We start from the raw sequence: 21,034 nt of genomic DNA, 5'->3' as shown, positions 1-21,034 counted from the left end.
AAGACTGACGAGAATGGAAATGTGACTAGGAACAAATCCATGTTAGCGGCTCAAGGCTACACTCAATTAGAAGGAATAGACTTCGATGAAACCTTTAAACTTATTGCAAGGCTAGAAGCAATTAGACCATTGCTTGGTATTTCATGTCTCTTGAAATTTAAACTATACCAAATGAATGTGAAGAGTGCCTTCCTAAACACGTATCTGAAGGACTCAGCCTAAGGGTTTTATTGATTTTTCTAATCCCGACTACATTTATAAACTCAACAATGCACTTTATGGCCTTAAACAGACCCCCAAAGCATGGTATGAAAAATTGACCATATTTTTGTCAACATTGGGTATAAGGGGGTGATGTTGATAAAAAAAACTTTTTGTAAAGAAAACCCCTGAGAGATTTATTATAGTCCAAATATATGTCAATCACATTGTTTTCAGAGGAATGTCATAGGAGATGGTCGAGTACTGTGTGAAACAAATGTAACAAGGCTTTGAAATGAGTATGGAAGGGGAACTGTCCTACTTTCTAGGCTTTAAATAAAGCAACTTGATGAATGAATATTTATTTGTCAGAGTAAATATGCCAAGAATTTAGTGAAGAAATTTGGTCTTGAGAATGCTAGTGTCAAAAGAACTCTGGCTCCAACAAATATAAAGTTATCAAAAGACTTTGAAGGGAACACATTTGACAAGAGTCTATACAAAAACATTATTGGAAGCTTGCTCTACTTAACAGTTAGTAGACCAGATATAACCTTTACTGTTGGGATGTGTGCAAAGTAACAATTTTGCCCAGAGAACAATCTTTGCTTAATTAGTGCAAAAAGAATAATCAGATATATAAAAAGGACAAGTGAGTACGATTTATTATACTTTTTGACACTAATAGCTCTTTGCTTAGGTACTATGACGCTGATTGGGCTAGAAGTTCAGAGGATAGAAAGAGTACCTCCAGAAGGTGTTCTTTCTTGGAAATAACCTAATCTCCTGGTTCAACAAGAAATAAAATAGTGTTTCCTTATCAACTATTGAAGTTGAATATATTGTTGCAAGGAGTAGCTGCACACAAGTGATTTGGATGAAACACATGCTAATAGAGTATGAATGATGTCTCACAAACTGCCATGACTATTTATTGTGACAACTTAAGCACAGTTAATATATCAAAGAATCCTTTATTTGTGATTGTCTTATTCGTGTTGGAGGATATCGACACTAAATATGACTCCTCACAAAATGCCATGACTATTCATCATACATCACTTTATTCGTGATTTTGTAAAGAGTAAACAAGTAGTGTTGGAGGATATCGACACTAAATATCAATTAGCTGATATCTTTACCATGGTTTTTTATGCTAATTATTTTGAAGGCATAAGAGCTGCCTTAGGTCTTTGAATCTTAAAAGATTAGCAACTCCTATTTTGGGCCGATTTTAGAACTTTATGGGCCCAATAAGCACAGAAGGCCAAACAAATGGATAAGAATAAAACCGTATTAATTACGGTTGGTACTCGATCAAGGGAGACTGGATAGTGCCTAATTCCAAACCGTCTTCCGAATTTGAATTTTTCATAGACTAATTGTGTATGTTGTCTTCTCAAAATCATGAGAGTGTTTTATCTTCAAGTGTTTGTTGGATTTTATGTCCTAAAACTCGTAGTTTGTAAATTAATAAACATGTTCTATTTTGTTTTTCGATAAAGTTGTTATTGAAATTGTAATCTTGAATCCAATAAACTAAGGTCCTGACGCTATTTAATATAGTTTGAACTTTATGTAGTGACATAAAGATGGATCAAGTTCAAATATATAGTCAAAATGGTCTATTATATATGAATAAGGTTGGGCGCCTTATTCTGGGGACACTATGGATGCGGCCCACTTTGTAGTAGTACAAACGATGTGATCCTGAATCGTTCATATAGAGATATATGAGTGGAGGCATCCTATGTAAAGAGTTTACATAAGACTAAACTATGAAATAGTCACTTTTTATGTTCTAAATGTCGTTTTATGTATAAAACTGACTATTTCGTTAATTGATGACCTAGGTAACTTAATCTTAATCCTGAGCTAACTATGAACTTCTGTTCACTCGGAATTATCCTTAGATTTGCATAGGTGAGGGCAGCTCAATATCATTGTTCCAATAAGCTTCCCATTTCAGGGGTAAGATTAGGTGGATAGTTGGGAACATAGGGTGCAAGACGAAATTTACTCCTACCCATTATAGGGATAGTAAATAGGTTGTTCCCTTTAGTACTGAATCCAGGTCTTAAACAAGGGGCCTCATCCTCTCCTTGGCCCGAGCGGGATTCGATTTATAGGTTGGATCTTAAACCAATTGTTCATTAGAGGATCAATGGAACTTAAGGAACAAGATGTAGTCTTGGGGGGTAAAACGGTTTTTATGACCCAGCCGAGATTACGAACAACCTGTGAAGGATTAACTTACTAATCATGGTTATATCAAATGGACACAAATATATCTATAGTGAGGGGGGTGCCACTACGGGATTTTAGTGGAATGACCCGTTACTTAACGAATGTTGATTAGTTCCGTCTAAAGAGTTTAGCTAGCTAATCTCAGATCGTTGAAGCCCATGATCTATAGGTCCATTAGGTTCCCTTACTAGCTCATATGGAATAAACTTAGAACAGTATGATAGAATAATTCGAATTGTTCGAATTATGTAGAGAGAGAGAAACCGACAAGTATATGTGATATAGTGGTCGGGTTTTTCAGCTTAGAGATACAGCTTTAATATTTAAATGTGATTTAAATATCAAGAATATGAAAATGTTCATATTCGGAAGCTCGAAAATGATGGAAATGGTCAAAGATGTAAAAAGTCAAAGAGTTGACTTTTGACTTTGAAAAATCAAACTTTGACTGACCTTATATTCAAATTTGATTTGAATTTCGAGAAAATGAATGCGGATTCATGCTCGGAAGGTCAAAATTAGTCAACACGGGAAAAATCATAAAAAGTCAAAATGTTGACTTTTTGGTCAAAGTTTGACTTTGACCAAATGACTGTTTTGCTCTTTGACTATAGTTAGTAGGAAAATCCAAAATTTTGTTGGATAATTCCACTAACAAAATAGTGGGGTAGGTATTGGCTTATAGTGGAGACAATAAGCCCACTAAGATAGTGGAATATAGGTGTTGGGTTTTTTATGCATTTAGTTCATGCAATTGTTGCATGGATTTTTCTATAAATTGGGCTTTCATTTTGAATGAAATTAGTTTTTGCAATTTTGGAAATTGGTTTTCATATTTGGGCTGGAAAAATCACAACTTTGAAAAAAAGAGAAAAACCAGAACCTACCCAAATTCCATCTTATTTTCCATCTCTTTTCTCTCTCTCAGTTTTCTTCATCCACCGGGTCTCACAACTCGGTTCTGAGTCCAGAGGATAGTAGGTCAACTCTTAGTGGTGGTCCGAAAGAGTTCGGGTCGAGATTCAACGAGGAAAAGTGGTTTTCGGGAGCTTCAAAGGTAGTATCATACACTTTTAATTCACTGTTTTTTTCCTTCATGATGCATGCTTATTTCCTTTAATTTAAGAGCAATTAGAGTGTAATTAGATCCTAATTCCGTTGCGTATGTCTCATGTTCCATCAGTGTTCTAGTGTGAAGGCCTTCTTGTATTTAGAGTATTTCATCTGCTAATGGTGAGTACAAGAATTGGTGCTCATATGTTTGGAAGAAAAATGATGAGATATAAGGAAAAAGCCAATCAAAAATGAATAATCGAAAAAGATGTGTCTTTGGTTGCTACAAACAAGTCCGGTGTCCGTGTATGTGGCCTATCTTCTACAAAGAAAGAAGTTGGTGTTCCTCCACCATTGGTGAAACGGAGACGGTCAAGTGTAGGTCAATTGGTAGAAATGAAAGAACAAAAAAACAAGTAAGTCTGTCGCCTCTTACTTTGACTGATTTAGTAGGAAAAGTTGTTGAAATATACCTAGAAAAGAATAACTCATCCTCTGAGGGTTTGCTTGGTAGCATGCATGAATTTGTGGTTTTACCTAGAAACCCTAAGGTAGTTCTTAGTGAATCTGGTTAAGATCAAACTAAAGTCGGAATTTCAGAAGAACAGGTTGTGAATGGTACTAACCTTGACCCTATTATTTTTACATCTACTTCTAATATTGGTTTTACTTCAATGGAAATGGAAAATGTCTTATAGTTTGACTCTGATGTTCATGCATTGAATGATTTTGTAATCAAAGTAATGTCTGAAACATTGGTTTATGTTGCTTCTTTGCCTGTTCATACTGGTTATGGAGTGTACTGATAATGTAGTTCAAGAAGTTGAAAACCCTAGTGCTGTTGAAGACTGTGCTAGTGTTCTCTCTGTGAAAGATGTGGTGAATGAACAAGGTGTTGAGGATGAAGGTCATCCTGTCGGTTCTCATGATAGTAAATATATAGATGTTAATAAGGAGACTAGCTTGGATGATCATGTACCTCTGTTAGAATTGTTTAGAAGGAAAACTACAAATGTCAAAAGTGTTGGGAGTGGGTCTTTGGAGACATCTATTTCTGTGTTCGATCAAGATGCGCCAGAGGAGTGTTTGACTATTCTGAAGACAGTATGTTGAAAACCTCTTCTGATAAGCCTTCTTCTTGTCAAGTTACTAGAGCATCTATCAGGACTCATGGGAAGAAAGCAACTTCCTTAAGATCAGCTCCTGCGAACATATCTTCTGTTCCTCTAGATGAAGTATCACTTCATATTGAACAAGGAGTCAATGTGTGAAAATATGTGGTGCAAAGAAAGATCATTGATGAAAAGAAACTCTCTGATCTGACTCAAGAATGCTATGATCTCGTCAATTTGATTTTACATGCCCAGCTAGACAAAACAATGCAGAATTTAGGTCCCTTTTATCCTCAATTAGTCAGAGAATTTATTGTTAATCTCTCTTCCAAGTTTGACAATATGAACAACCCTAACTTTCAGAAGGTACATAGGTGTTGCCATCCTTTTGTCTTTAATGCTGATTTGATAAATAAGTATCTAAATCGAACGTTGATTATGAAGGTTTCTGATAAGTGATCCTTTTAGAGGGAGTTGGCTTTTGAGTTGACTGGTGGGACTCAGTCGTCTTGGCCTAAGAATGTTCAGTTATCTACTGCCATTCTGAGCTCCAAGTATGCAGTTCTTCACAAGGTTGTCATTTTCAACTAGTGTCCTTCTTCACATAGTCTGGTTTATCTGTTTCTCTTGCTATCCTACTATTCCATATTGGTACTAGCACTCCTTTTGATTTTGGCTCTTTTTTTCGAATCAAATTAAAAGACATTTTAGATCTTAGGTCTTAAAGCTTTCTATTTGTTAGCCCTAGTTTATTTGTGGGGTGTTGTTGGCCCAAAAACTAGATATTGTTTATTCTGATGAGGTTGTTGATTCAGCTTCAACGCTCATTTCTATTCATCCAAAACTGTTATAGAACTTTCATGTGCCTGATCTTGTCGCTCCCACTACAGACGCCTATGTTGATGGTCTATGTAAGGGATTCATTGAATCTCCTTTCAGCAGTTGCGTCTTGCAACATTTGTCATCTAACTTCAACGATATTGATGCATGACTCCAAAAGCTTTAGAAGCATAAAAATATAGTGCATGGATTGCTGACAACAAGGGGGAAGTTTTGGGTTTTGCGAGATGGCCATATTTTTTTTTAGGTTACTGCTTGACTAGTTGATAGTTGGTGTTCGGTGTTGCCAGTTGCTGCTCTTGCTGGTTGATTCTTCTTAATGTTTGGTGTGATGTTATGGCTACCTTGACCTTCATGCTTTTGTTTTGTTTATATCTAAAGACTTTGTTGGTTTGCACCAAATTTGTTGATGTTACTACTTTTGTTAAGACTTTCTTAATGACATTTAGTCTTTTTTATTATTATTATTATAATTTTTTTTGGTTGTCGTTCTGTCCTTAAAAAAATATAAGCCAAAGGGGGAGTTTGTTGGGGTTTATTGATTGGTTTTATATTGTTCTAAGATACCTTGTTGTTTCTACCGATGTCTCATATGTAGTCTTAACATTAGGTTTTGACAACATAATATTTTTCCTGCAAAATACTTTCCTAATCTAGAAATATCTGGCATATTGATATAGTTTGATATTTTCCTTTATTGTGCCGCAACTTATTTTCTCCTATTTGAGAGATGTTTCCTTTTCTGGATTTGTCTATTAAAATGGGTGTCTTAGTATGCTTTTGTGATAAGGGTTTTTATTACGCCAATTTGGTTTTTGAAAGCAAGATGTTTTCAGTACTCTGGCTTAACTATTCTACATTGCGATCTTACTCATTGCTTACTTTATTCCACTTTGCAAGTTCTTCATCAGTTGTACGCAACACATTGAAGATTATCACAACTTAAGGGGAGCCTAAATCTCAACTGATAGAGAAAGGATTCTCAATTTTATAGGGAGCCTAAGAGTCAACATTGGAGAATGGAGTTCTCTTAGGGGGATCCTAAGATTCATTTGTGAAGGGAGTTCACCATCTTGAAGGGAAGATATCATCGTGATAGAAGTCTCATCACTAATAGTAAGCTTAGGGGGAGCCCAAGTACATTTGAGAGGGAGTCTCACATTTAGGGGAGCCTAGGTGATCTGGAAGTTGAACTCTATGTGAGCCACTACAGTAATTAGTGTAGTATAAATAAGTACTGCATTGTAAATTGTTTAACTCTTCATTATTAGTAGATTACCTTTCCTGGACACATAACCCCCAGATGTAGGTGGTTTATCACCGAACTGGGTTACCAACCCTCATGTTCATTTATCTTTATTGTTGTTAGAATTCTATTGTTACAATACTTGTTACTACTTTCTGCTTAACATTTGAATTTATAGTGTTGAGTCATAATAACGTTTTTTCATGTTTAAAATATAAAAATTGGTAAATTTAAATATATTAAATGTCTCACCCAACTTCTCTATAACTTTAAGGTTAAAATATAATGGAATTTATTGATTTATTGAGCGACAATGTCTGTCAATTTATGTTTAGATTCTCTTATGGAATGTTTCTCTCTAGAGAAATATCAACTCCATCATAAGATTTATGGAAAATCTCATAAAATATTTGAAATTTAAATTAAGCTAGAATTTTAATTTGAAAACGATATAGTTAATTTGGATTTTACTTAGAAATTCAACCCAATAAAAAAATTGAAATTTGAAGAAAATTTTAGATGAAGTCCAAATTAAGAAATACTTAATAAAATATACTCTCTAGCAAAGTTAAAATTCATTTTCCCAATCTAAATTATAAACTACTTATATTTTGTATTTAAGATTTTAAAATTCAAGCAATTTTATATACAATTAATAAATCTCAATTTTAAAATAAAGATTGAATAAGGACAGATTCAGTAATAACAAAGTAGAAATTTAAATTTGAGAGTAAGGTTAACAAAGTAGAAAATATTTACATGTCTTAAGATAATTTCTAAATTGAAATCTATACTTAGAAACTTGCAATTGATTCTTGTTTAAGATTATTTGAAAACGTAAAATGATGTCTCAAAATTAATTTATGAAATCCTAAAATGCAACCTAACGAATTAAAGTCCTTTAAAACAATTTAGAAAAATAAAACAAAAATAAAATAAGAGAAACCCATGAAATATTTTGAAAGAGTTAAGAGGTAAAATAATAACAATAATAATAAATATAAAACAAGAAGGTTGAAAAGTGAGCATGAAAAAGGAAAAATAAAATTGAAAAAGAAAAAGGGGGAAAACAATAGTGTAAAATGGTAATAGTAATAACGAAATAAATTTGAGAGAAATAAAAATAGAGAGGGCCCACCTTTTTTTTTTTTGTTGCAAAGTATTGTAATTAAAGTATGGATTGAGAGAATCGAACTTAGACTTTGAGGTTGATAAACTCTATGCCAATGGTTGGCAGCCCACCATTTTCATTAAACAAATAAAAAATATTATAAAATAATGTGGGACTCACTATACTTATTAAACCAATAAATAAATAAATGTAATATAAAAATAGGGACAATTGTACTTATTAAATCAAATAAATAAATAAATATGGGGCACACCTTCACTTTTTCACCTTTCATTTTCTTCTCCTTTATTCTTCTTTCTTCCACAATTTTTTTTCCTTTTCTCTTCTTCTTCAGTATCTTCCTTCTTTAATGGATTCCTTTCCTTCCCTTATCTTATTTCTTCACTTCAAGTGCAAATGGAGCTTTGTCGAAATCGTGTGCCTGTCTCTTTAGTTCTCACTCTATTCTCTCTACTGTGTATGTTCAATTTATAGAGGAGTTCTACCCTTGAAGTTAAGTTTTTCATTAGGATTCAAATGAGGAAGGAGAGAAAAGTGGAGGAGAAGAATGCTAGGAAGAAGAGAGAAGTTGGTTGGAGAATGGGTAAAATAATAATAAGAATAAATAATAAATAATAAATAAGAATAATTAAATAGTAAATTAATAAATGAGGAAAATAAATGGACTAAAACATACTAAATCAAAAGTACCTATAACAACAATAAGAAGTAAAAATATTAAAAAAAAAACATCGAAATAGGAAAATAAAAAGTAATAATAATAATAATAGTAATGATAATGATAATAATAATGATGATGATGATGATGATAATTGGCATGTTGGGCCAAATACGGTGTCTACATAACCGATCCATGAACACCCCTAACAACAATTTGGGGATGGAGGATCCACTATAAGAAATAACGGATACGGTAGCTAACGGAAAAAACTATGATAGACTTTTAATAGCATTTTTCGAAGGTCCTGATAGTATATGTTATTAAAAGTCTAAGACATTTTATAGTGTCTTTGTATGGCTATAATGAATTCTATAATAGAGTAAGAAAATATAGCATATATACATTGCTATAAAAACATTTCATAGCCTTGGTTATTAAGGCTATCATTAATGAATAATAGTTTGTTCGTGATGCTATCTTTTCCATATAATTACCTTTATTTTAGTGTTATCTTTACCATATAATAACTTTATGTTAATGCTATCTTTAACATATAATGTCATTTTCTTAATGCTATTATTATATTCTATATATAGGTTTGATTTTATGCTTCAACGAACTTATGCATCAAAATTTCATAATCAATTTACATTAGAATTACTTATTTTTAGCTAAGTACACACATGAAAAACTTGGTAATGCATCAAATATCATGACTTTTTTCAATAATAAAAATTTGTAATCCATTTGTACATTATAGAATAAAAAAATTATCCAACAGTAAAAGTACATCAAATATAATTTGCAACTATATAAGTTCACAAAATACAAAATTTACGAGCGTTCAAAATTATGTCATCATAGAATTGAACTTCCACCTATGAGTCAAACTAGATTGAGATTATGGATAAAGAACTTTGAGTTATCGAGTTGGATGAAGTGAAAGTTGGATCATGAGTCAAATTGAGCCAAACAATGGGAGAGAATTTGGTGATGAAATTATCTCTTGAGGTGAAATTAACATTGAGATCTAAAAGGCTTCAACACAAGCAATACAACCTGTAATTAAGAAAGTTTTCAAAACACTTCATCACAAGCAATATAATCTCTAATTTTCACTTCAAGTTCCACTCAATATGAAATCTTTTAAATCTCAATGTTCCTCTTATTGTTGTATAAAAAGATCATAATTAGAGATACGATAACAATCTCCCACTATTTTATTTATCTACATAGTAATAACTTAAATCAACAATTGGCTAACAAAATCCTTCAAGTATCCATAAATGATCTATAATAGCACAACTATTATTAGTGGGATATTGTTAAGATTGTAAAATCATGGATTAACAAAAATGAATGGCCAATTTTGTAACTTCCTACCAAATAACATTAATAAAAATAAGATAATTGGAACACAAATAGTTTTACATTTAGAGAATTCAAGTTTCAAAAATAAAAATATGATGCAAGAATAAGATTAGGAAATTATCAAATTTCAATAAAACCAAATAGTAAAGTAAGTATTGAAGGAACTCTTATCAAAGAGAACCCATGAGCGGAAGTAAAATCGTTCCAAATTCATTGTGATAGAATTATAAGCATTCACAAACATACAAACTAGTTATGCATTTCAGAACAAATTACGACATGCTTTCATAAATAAATACAAAAGGAACGAGAACCATACCTGTAACGACCCGACTCCCTAGGACTCGAGCTAGGCCGTTACTATACACATGCATGTATAGAATTTAAAATGATACATTTTCATAGCGAAATAAATGCTAAATAAATAAAGTCAAATAAAATATTTTCATTAAAACTAAATAAAAGTCAAATAACAGGGTACCCATAAATCATAATTAAAAATTTAACGAGTCTAGAAAACTGTAAAAGTTTGGAAACGAATACTAATCAATGAGTTTCAAACATGAAAACTAAAAGTGGAAGCATGAAAGAAATCTAAACATCATGAGCGGAAGTTAAAACTGGTCCCAGTGGCTCAATCACGGATTCCGCTTGTCACTCGCCAATGCGTCCCTATCTTACCTGAAACATAAACATGAAAAGGGTAAGTATAAAAATACTCAGTAAGTAACCCTACTACTAAGTTCAGGCTAGGCATCTATGTCCTCTAGATGCCTACTTCTAGAGGAACATATAAACTACTCTAGTCCTCATGGGACACATACATACATGAAAAACTTATTTCTATCCTACCGTAGTTAAGTATGGCCATTACCTATAGTAAGTCCCATAAGACCCACAAACTCTGGTGAATCTCGAAGGAAACACAATCTCTTACGTCTACATGGTTATGCATACACCTCTTTTGTATACACATAACCCACTTAATGTGTACCTCTTTCATACACATGGTTACGTATACATCTCTTTCATATACACATAACCCATTGAGTGTGCACCTCTTACGTACACCCCAGTACCCTCTAGGTAAGTATCACTTTCATACACACCAGCCCTAGTATATCTCTTTCACGTACTAGCACCCTTGGACATGCATCACTTTCATACAGTCACATAGTCTGGAAAGGAAAAGAAATTGCATCTAACTTCATATTACATATGACATTCACATACTCATCAGTACTCTAAAATCTCCTCATCAAGGTCATGTTAATTATCCTCAACGTACGTGTTTAATCTAGTATTAATGGATCAACTTTAGTACATCACTTTTCATGCACTAACTCATGTAAACAATCAAATATTTGAAATTTCATAATACATCATATAGCTTACACACTTTCATAAAATCACATAAATATGCACATCAACAAATGCTCCAACTTTCACCTAACTTTAAGACATTCCCGTAGTAGTGTCGCTTAACTCATAATTTAGAGTCATGTCCAATCGTACTTTTAATATGCCTCATAAAATTCTAAATCATATTCATACATTAAAATGCTTCAGACATATTATCACATGCTCATATATTTTTCCTAAACAATCCATTAAATCTCAGAACAGTCAAAATTATCTTTGTAACTAGTCTTAAAATCTTCAATATAAATCACAAATTTATCGCCCGGCACAAAAGCGGTTCCAGTAGTAACATTACTTACCTCAAAATTAAATCCAAATAACCCAAGCAAACTTATCTTTCTTTTACCAAGCAAGACCTTGAAATAAGACTAAAATTGTGGCTTGGTCCTAAATTAACTCCAAAACTCAATTCTGTTGACCAAACTGTACATAAAACAAAAACTCATATTTAACAACTTAATTTCCCACAAATTTCCTAATTCAAAAGAGAACCAACCAACTATTCACCCAAAACTTACCAAAATTTAACAAGTTTCAGTGAAATTGGTCTTGAACTCCATGGCAACGTCTCAAAATCTCAAATCCTTGAGCTCAAAACAAAAATTCGGTGATGCACGGCAGATTCGGCGACGAACAGGGCTGGGCGGTGACGGTGGTGGCGTCTAGAAGAAACGGCGCAGCGGCTAAGCGTGAAGGTAGCGACTGGGGTTGAAGCTGGAAGCGGTGGCGTCCGGCGAAGAGAGTCGGCGAGAGGAGAAGAAAAAAAATAAGAGTTTCAGGGGGGAGCGGCTCGGGAAACGTGAGGAAGAAGGAGAAGGGAAAAAATTGATTTTATAATAATAATAATAATAACTTAAAATTTAAAAAGAAATAAAATAAATTTTATTTTATTCTTTTCTTTATTCCACTTTATTTTATTACTTTCCTTTCTTTCCATACACAAATATATATATATATATATTCCTTTTCCTCTTATATCCAATTTCAAAATTAAACCAATTTTCCTTATTTAAATTAAATTTTCGACATTAACTTAAATATCAAATCAATGTGACATAAAATCCAAATTTAACAAAAAAAAAAAATCAAATTTCAAAATTAACAAAATGTCCTCAAATTTTACGAAAATATAGAATTTGAATTATGAAAAAAAAACTCAGGATGTTACAATACCTTTGAAGAACTCTTCCTCTAATGACCTCTCGCTCTTGTGCAGACTTGAACCTACAACCTCTCGCTGTCGCTTAGAACGCCAACTCAATCGTCTAGTGGATCGTCTGGTCAACCACAAACAAACTTCTCCACGAACAGACAACCTTTTGAACACCACCACTCGGTGACCTTGGTATTTTTGGAGTGAGAATCAAGAGGTGTGGACTCTGTTGGATTTGGTAGAGGGAAGAAGGAAACAACGATCGTAGTATACGACCTAGCAAGTGGGAGAAGGATACTGTCTATCATATAGACTGTGGTGCTTGTTCGTTTAATAAAGGTACACGATCGTTTAGTAAAACAGGTTTGATCGTTTACACGATTGTTTAAAGAAACTCCCTAGCCACGCGATCGTTTAGATAATAGCACGTTTACACGATCGTTTAGACAAACACTTGAAGTTGTCGTGTAGTCTCTCGTGAGCTAAACGATTGGCAGTGTACTCAAATGAAGCGATTCAACGATTCTCTTCCAAAATGAAAACATTTTTCATTTTATCCTTCAGCTATGAAAACTGAATACAGCCTCCCACTTTCACGTACGGTTAAGGAGAAACCACCAACAATTATCTCATAATTGTTTTAATTATAAATAAATATAATAACTAACTTATCATATTATATTTATAACCTATATTTTTAATATCACATCATATGTAACATTTAAACAATAGTCATTTTCTCCTTTACTTGATATAAATCATATTTATATCATTTTCCTCCAATTAACGTATCTCATACATCACGTCAACTATATCATATATAATTGAACCAGTTTAATCATATCATACATAATCAAACTCACCCTTGTCAATTTGAACACTTCAAACTGACCCAAAAACCGATTCTCAACTTGAATCCATTGAGCTACCAAGGGGACCTTTATGGATCTGTAGCTTGAAGTTCCAATGGTACGTGAATAGCTGACTAAACTCTTTAGTCACAAGATCCACCATCCGTTAACTTTCATGTGCTCCACTAAAGATTGGCAACTGCACTTTTCTCACTACAGATATATTTCTATGTCCATCGGATATAACTAGTCAACAGTACGATAACCCTTCACAGATGCTTGTAAGTACAGTTAGACCAATTTACCGTTTTGCCCCTGTAGTTACATCTAACTCCTTAAGTACCACTGATCCCTCTAATGAATAATACGTTATAGTCCTACTATGAGTGGACCATCATGTCCAGGACATGTTCACGAATAGAGGCCCCCTCTTTCATGCGACAATTGTAAACGTACTTTATAGCATCATGCCTTAGGGAGAAGGACGGTTGCCCGAATATCCCCCATAGAGATTCCATAATCTCTTTAGCAGTACCTATATCCTCATGTATCTTCGCCAAAACATCAGATATTCTGACAAGGATATAAGCACGAGCTTTATCATTTGTCCTGATCCATCTATCATACACATCCTGAACAATTTGGTTTGTGTTAGAGCTCGAAACGGGAGGACAATCTTCTGTTAAGACGAACCTTAAATCGTCTATCACCAAAATAATATTCAAATTTGATTTCTAGGTTGCATAGTTATCCCCTATCAGTTTATCAGACGCCAACTATTGTACTAGTGAACTCGTCATTCTGAAATTATAAACAAATTCTATAAGTGAATTGCTTTTTAAACCCAATTAAGTTTTAGTAAAATAATAATATACCCAAAATTATTTTTGCAACGATACTAACAAGACATTCTTGACTAAATACTATCTCCAGAATAACTCATATTTCGATAGTCATTTAGCTACCGCTTTTGGTCAAAAATTACTAGCACTTTAATAATTCTATAAGGGTAATCCTCCGTTTTCAGACGTCAGAGGTCGGCCTCAACTATGCTATCGAAATGGAGAGTCAAGTTTGGGAATAGGTCTAAGAAATCCTATCCATTTCTGGAGTTTGAGTTGTTCTAAATCCTATGTTACAACCCTCCATGGGGATAGCCGTCGTTAAACGACTAGCAAGTGTCACTTAAAGCAAACCAGCGGGCGTAAAATAGGAATCTCACAGTCTAAACTAGCGGAAGAGACCGTAGGATATGTTGAGACATATCCTTCACCCACTTACTATGAACTACTTCCCCTGTTTACTTTGTTATTGACTCATAAAAACACTTTCCGTATGAAGGCCACTCTCAGGGTGATACAAAGCGTCATATGAAACTCACGGTGTAAACTATATGGAGACGTGGCTGCTGAAATCTATATATCATATAATTGATTTATGTTTGAACAACTTCCCCTTATTCACCGAAATCTAAATTTATGCTAAAAAATACTTTCCATATAGAGGTCACTCTGATAACTGGTAGAAATGCAAATTATTGTAGCCTTTTGTTTAGAATTATGAGGGCTAACAAGTAGAATATGTGGTGATTATTCTAAGAATTCATGTGAAAAGTGAGCTTACGTCGTTCAACATTGAAAATCTCGGCTAACCTAATATTATGCGTTAATCTGTGTCTAAATGTCTATTTTTGTAGCTATCGCAAGAATCGATCGCATGCGGTGAATCCCAATCCATCACAAGGGTGATCACATACGTTCATCACATGGATGTTGTGACTGATAATCGCATGCGTCTATCGCATGAAGATTGCGGCTACAGAGTAATAACCATGATAGAAGGGTGATCGTAAGGTTGGTGGAATGCAATGATACTTTGGAAACCAAGCATGAACGCATACATTGAGAGTATCAAAAAGATGATGTTGACATTTCACCTACCACGCCGTTTGTAGCAGAGATTCAGAACAGGTCCATCACGCTGTTAGTAGCAGAGATTCAGAGCAGGACCATTAATGTTGTCGGCGATTGAGCTCTATAAATACAGTTTTAGAGCCCAAATTCAAAGTATCCGAGCTTCTGCCTTAAGGTAGATCCTTGTGATCACAGATGAGAGCGTGAGACGACATTCTTTGAGAGTTCTTCATCCCTTCAACCATTCCGAGTGACAATTGGAGCTTTGCCGGAGATAGATCTCGAGAGAAACTATTCCACCGCCCATCCATGGCACCACCGGCAGCCTTGACACACATCTTATGGAAGCAAGATATTGCCTACATCTAGCCTTCCATCTCTCTTCTATCTATGTATTGTATTACATTTTGGCTTAAGACATTAATACATTTTGTAATCAATGCATCTCTTTATTTCCTTCGACTCCATCTTCATTAACTTCGTCTTTATCATCCTTGACTTTCATTGCAATGAACTAAGTAAGATTGCTAGAGTATTGCATACTTAATCATGCGGCATAAACATATGAAGCATGTAGCAAACCAACGAGAGGTGTTCGTTGCGCAAGTATAGTGAGTAAATCCTCTTTGCTTAGTGTGAAGCTGTAGCAACGCTTGTCTATGAGCAGTCACAATGCTTGTTTATGAGCTGATCAGCGGCGATTAACTGCCCGAGAGGGTAAGTAGTGGAACGCACTGAGCAAAGTAAGCAGTGTTCCTAGAGATAAAAATAATCTTATGTCAACCATGCTTTATGTGATTATTTTGTCTTATGAGTGCATCATTCATCATTTGGATATACTTGAGAGAGTAGTCTAAAGACCAAATCTAGGCTTGAGAAAGTCAGATTGGATCGCATAAGCAAGAGTAGAAACTTAGGAATAAGTTCTATTTGCTATTTACACATCGTATGCACCCTAGAAGTAGGATATGATGGTATGCTATCACCTTGTTTCTGTGTATTAGATCGTATAAGCAAGAATAGAGACTTAGGCATAAGTCCTATCGACATTATCGCATGTGCATCGCATGCGTATATATTTGTGTATAGCATGATCGCATAACTTGCGCTGGCTGGGGTTACCCTTGCAATCAAGCTTAGTAATGCGGTGAAGTCATCCCCTCCACCATTTTATATATTTTTCCATGCATCTTATTATGCGTTAACAGTTGCCGCGTCTCTATCAACTCTCATAGTCATACTTCCATTGCTTAATCTGTTTAGTTAGGAGTAGGAGTAGCGCATAGTCCTTTAACTTCATTATTCTTTTATTCTTCGCCGCAAACACATTACGTCGCAACATTTAGTTACAAGTCCCTGACTTCAACCTTGGATCACCCCTAGAAACTTGCGTTCTCATTATACTTGGTGAGAAAGTAAGAAAATTTGTGGCAGAAACGCATGGTCATTGCATACATCCTTAAACGCATCTTGCATATTTCTTAGTCCAACACATGACCATCGACGCATGGAGATCCATGCATATCATAAGACGCACGCATATTTATTCTCCATTTTCCAAACACATCACACTCCCAGGGTGACACGAAGTACCGCTTAAATCTGGATTGTGCATTCTTAGGGACGTGAGAGCTAAAATTAACGTTAGTATATGTTATTAATCTCCCACTGAAATGTTTTAAAACTTTATCATATAAAAGTTATTAAACTCCCACTGAAGTCTTCTATTAATTGGGTAAATTTATACTTAGGTTCATTTCGACTAAACAAACTACCCTAAGTCTATGTGGTTTATCCATGCATAACACTTATAAATGGATTTAAACCTATGATGTCTAGGTGATAAACCATTTTATTACCTCACATCGCTCACATATTGCTCATAAAATCGGTTAACAACGCTCAATAATTCGACCATAATCTCCAGGTAGGAGGTATTTTGTATACCGTCAACTTAAGTATCCCCAGCCTTAGACAAGATTATATACCGGTTGAGTTTGTAACCCGAGTTTTACAAATTTAACGATCTATTTTAACTATTAAAACAAGTGGTTAACCTACGTGCAACTGTTCATTTTTATGGATTTTAAACATCTAACCCAATTTTATAACAGCTTACAAAACTTTTAGATATGTTAAACATCCACAACATACATCAAAGAGATTCAATATTTAATATAACAATCATATTAAATAAAAGAAACCCTAACATGCATACTATATGTTATAACATTTTATAACATATTTTCAATGCATGTAACATGCTTCTTAGGGTGGGATTTTAAATCTATATGGCATACTCTATACACATACAAGATTTATTTAATTATAACATACATCAAATTCATAAATAATTAAACTCAAACTGATATGGTTTTAGTTTTGGTATAAACAAGCAAAGAAAAACCTAATTATTACAAAACAACCAGTGACAACTTCAAAACTGCTTCTAGACCACTTTAAACCGAACCCAAACAAGTTGAACTGAACAAGAATAGCATGAACTGAACCAGCCAAAAACCTTTTGAGGCTAAACCGGATAGGACCTCAAGAAAACTGGTCGAATCGGCTGCTCTCACTAGTCTGATGTCGTTTGGTTCATCATGTAGTGTTGACGTCTATCGTCTAGCGCGATTGTCTAGTGTCTGCCTGATCGTATAGCGTCATCACCTTGCATCTTCCAACTATCATGTAGTGCCATCGTCTAGCACCAGACAAAACTACACTATCGCCTTGCGTCTTCCAACTATCATGTTGTGCCATCGTTTAACGCCGGACAAAGCTACACGATCGTGTAATGCTATCGTATAGCGCCTCTGCACATCGTTCAACACACGCACAAAGCTACACGATCTTGTAGTGCTATTGTATAGCGCTTATGATCATGTAGTGCCATCGTATAGCACCTGTTCACATCGTTCAGCGCACGCATAAAGCTACACGATTGTGTAGTGCTATCGTATAGCACCTCTTCACATCGTTCAGCATGCACACAAAGCTACACGATCGTGTAATGCTATCGTTTGCGCCCGTAGCTACACGATCATCTAGCACACGACACTTCAATTCCCAGATTTGAGCAGAGGCTGAAGAACTGGAATCTGCAGCTCGGCCTTCTTCACTTGTTTCTTCAATTACATCTTAATTTCAACTCTAATGACTCCAAATAAATTGCAGACTCTTGAGAACACATATAAGCTCATCAATCAAGAGCCAATTACAAATTTAATCAAGAAATCAAAGAGAAAAAAATGCCAAAACTCAAAAAACCATATCAGTGCACCATGTTCATATAACTCATGAAAAACACCCACCACACTAGAATTGAGTGCTTAAAAGATGCTCTGATACCAATTGTTAAAGTATATCAACATGCAGCAAAAGCAATGATCAATTAACACTCTAATTCATTAATTTTGGCAGTAACTAAAGCATGCTTACACGATAACAAGAGGGTTTCAAGCCATACATTTGTCGAACTCCTTGAAATCTTGATTCTTAACTGCAAACTTCTCCAAATCTTGCTGTAGACCACCTCAAGATCTTCCCCACTATTCTCTTGGAGCTTTAGATTAAGTTGTGGGACTCAAAATAAGCTTGAATGAAGGGAACTTGGAGAAGAACTCACTGCAACAACCCACTTGAAGAACAACTTCTTCAACTCGAATTTTTCAACAAAAAACAATATAGATGCATGCCTCAATTCAACTCCAATCTTTTCAATATATTGCAGGACTTTCATGCATGCAAAGAAGATGGCTGCATGAGATGCAGCTCATGCTTGGAGTTATTGAAGCTAAACTTAGGTGGATTTTGTGTGAGCTAGTTGAAGATGATAATGGAAAAATCCACAATTCCATTTTGTATTTTTTTAGTTTTCAAATTTCAAATTTAATCTTAAAAATCAATTTGATTTCAAAAGTAAAAATATTATTAATTTTACAAAATTAATTTTCTAATAAATAAATAAATAATTAAACAATTTAATTAATTCTAATTAATTTAATATCAAATATTAAATTAATTTTACACAAATCCACCTTCAAATATTTAAATCATATTTAAATATTAATTCTCTTATTCCGTTTAATTCTTAAAATTAAACGTGTAATTATATCTCATATAATTACTAATACCTTTAATTCTAATTTGAACGTTTCAAATTAAGTTATCACACTACTCTAAAACTAATCCATTTATGAGCTAGTAGGGGGACGTCAAGGACCTACAGATTATGGGCTCCAACGATCCAAGATTAATTGGCTAAATTGATTACATCGAATTAACCCTCATTCGTTAAATGGCTCACTCCACTAAAGTCCATAGTTGAACTCCCCTCATTATAGATTTATTATGTCTATTCGATATAACCATGATTAGTAAGTTAACCCTTCACAAGTTGTTCATAATAACGGTTGGGTGAAATGTCTGTTTTACCCTTGAGATTACCTCTTGTTCCTTAAATCTCACAGATCCTCTAATGAACAATTGGTCTGTGATCCAATCAACAAACCGAGTCCTTCTTAGGCCAATGAGAAGGTAGGGCTCCTTGTTCAGGACCCGGATCAACACTTAAGGGAACAACCTCTCTACTATCCCTAAAAGCGGATAGGATTGAATTCCTTCTTGCACCCTATGTCCCCAGCTATCTACCTGGTCTTACCCTTAAAATGGAGGTTTATTGAGCCGGGGTTGTTGAGCCAACCCTCACCTATACAAATCTAAGTATAATCCCGAATAAACAGGAGTTCATAGTTAGCTCAAGATTAAGGTTAAGTTACCTAAGTCATTGTTTTGAAATAGTTAGTCTTAAACAGTAAACACCGTTATAAAGTAAGAGTGACTAATTTCGTGGTCTGATCTTGTACAAACCCATTTGCACAGGACGCCCCCACTCCTCATGTCATAACATGTACGAATTAGGATCACTTCGCTTGTAGCACTTTACAACTCTTTGTAACAACTACAGAGTAGGTCACATCCAATAGTATTACCAGAATAAGACATTGATAACAGGCAGAAATGCACGTTATTACAGCGCAAATATATAAAACAATGAAGGATTACAATGATAAAAATATATAAAATTGCGTCCAAAAGCATTAAGTTTATAACATTGCGATCACATGCGTCCATCGCATTAAAACAACTAACTTATGTATTTTGTGCAGAAAATGCATTGGCGCAAAGCAAAATGGCGATCCAAGGAATTTAGAGTCCGAGCACATCAAGAGATTGCAACCGCAAGGCTATGCGATCATATGCATTCGCAAAGATCTGCTCAAGAAGATGGCCGCATAAAGCCCGCGCATCAAGGTGAAAGCTCAATAAATCACGATGGGACAGAAAGCTGATGACAGTTAATGGACGCATTAGACAGAGAATTAATGACATCCTATTAGAAGAGTTTGTTTTACCCTGAAGCTCTATAAATACTGAAGGCCACCTTCGTTAAAGGAGTTCGGCGAGTTTGGTTTTTCATTCCAGCTGAGCTATATAGAAGATAGTAGTTAGCCTTTGTTCATAGTTTCCTTATACTTAGAAGGCGAAAGCGAGAGAAGGGAGAAGACGCCAGAAGATCGTCCTGGTCAGCTCGAGAAAGTGCCAGGGAGCATGGAAAGCAAAGAGAGGGCCAACTCTTACGAAAGCAAGAATATCTTTTGAGCAGAGTAGAAAAAAAAGTGTAAAAGCCTTGGAAAGCAAGAAATTGCTACTAGGCTCCTTACCTTTATTTCATATTGTCATTATGTATTTCGATTTCATTTATAGAATGAAACCTACATTTCTACATCTGTTCACTCTCTTTACAATACGCATGAGTAACTAGACTTT

General features: G+C 34.6%; 1 long non-coding RNA gene across 1 annotated transcript; it reads right to left on the bottom strand.

The window, feature by feature from the left end:
- Positions 1-10,289: 10,289 nt before the first annotated feature.
- On the bottom strand, positions 10,290-12,086 carry LOC150036767 (uncharacterized). Its single transcript, XR_016529359.1, has 2 exons — positions 11,804-12,086; positions 10,290-10,544 (listed from the first exon to the last, which is right to left on the bottom strand). It is a non-coding gene; the product is annotated as an uncharacterized LOC150036767 (long non-coding RNA).
- Between the last annotated feature and the right edge of the window lie 8,948 nt (positions 12,087-21,034).

The sequence above is a fragment of the Benincasa hispida genome, chromosome 4, assembly GCF_027475165.1.
Source record: "Benincasa hispida cultivar pf3 chromosome 4, pf3_genome.v1.1, whole genome shotgun sequence".
NCBI lineage: Eukaryota > Viridiplantae > Streptophyta > Magnoliopsida > Cucurbitales > Cucurbitaceae > Benincasa > Benincasa hispida.
This window is presented reverse-complemented; position numbering and strand designations above follow the sequence as displayed.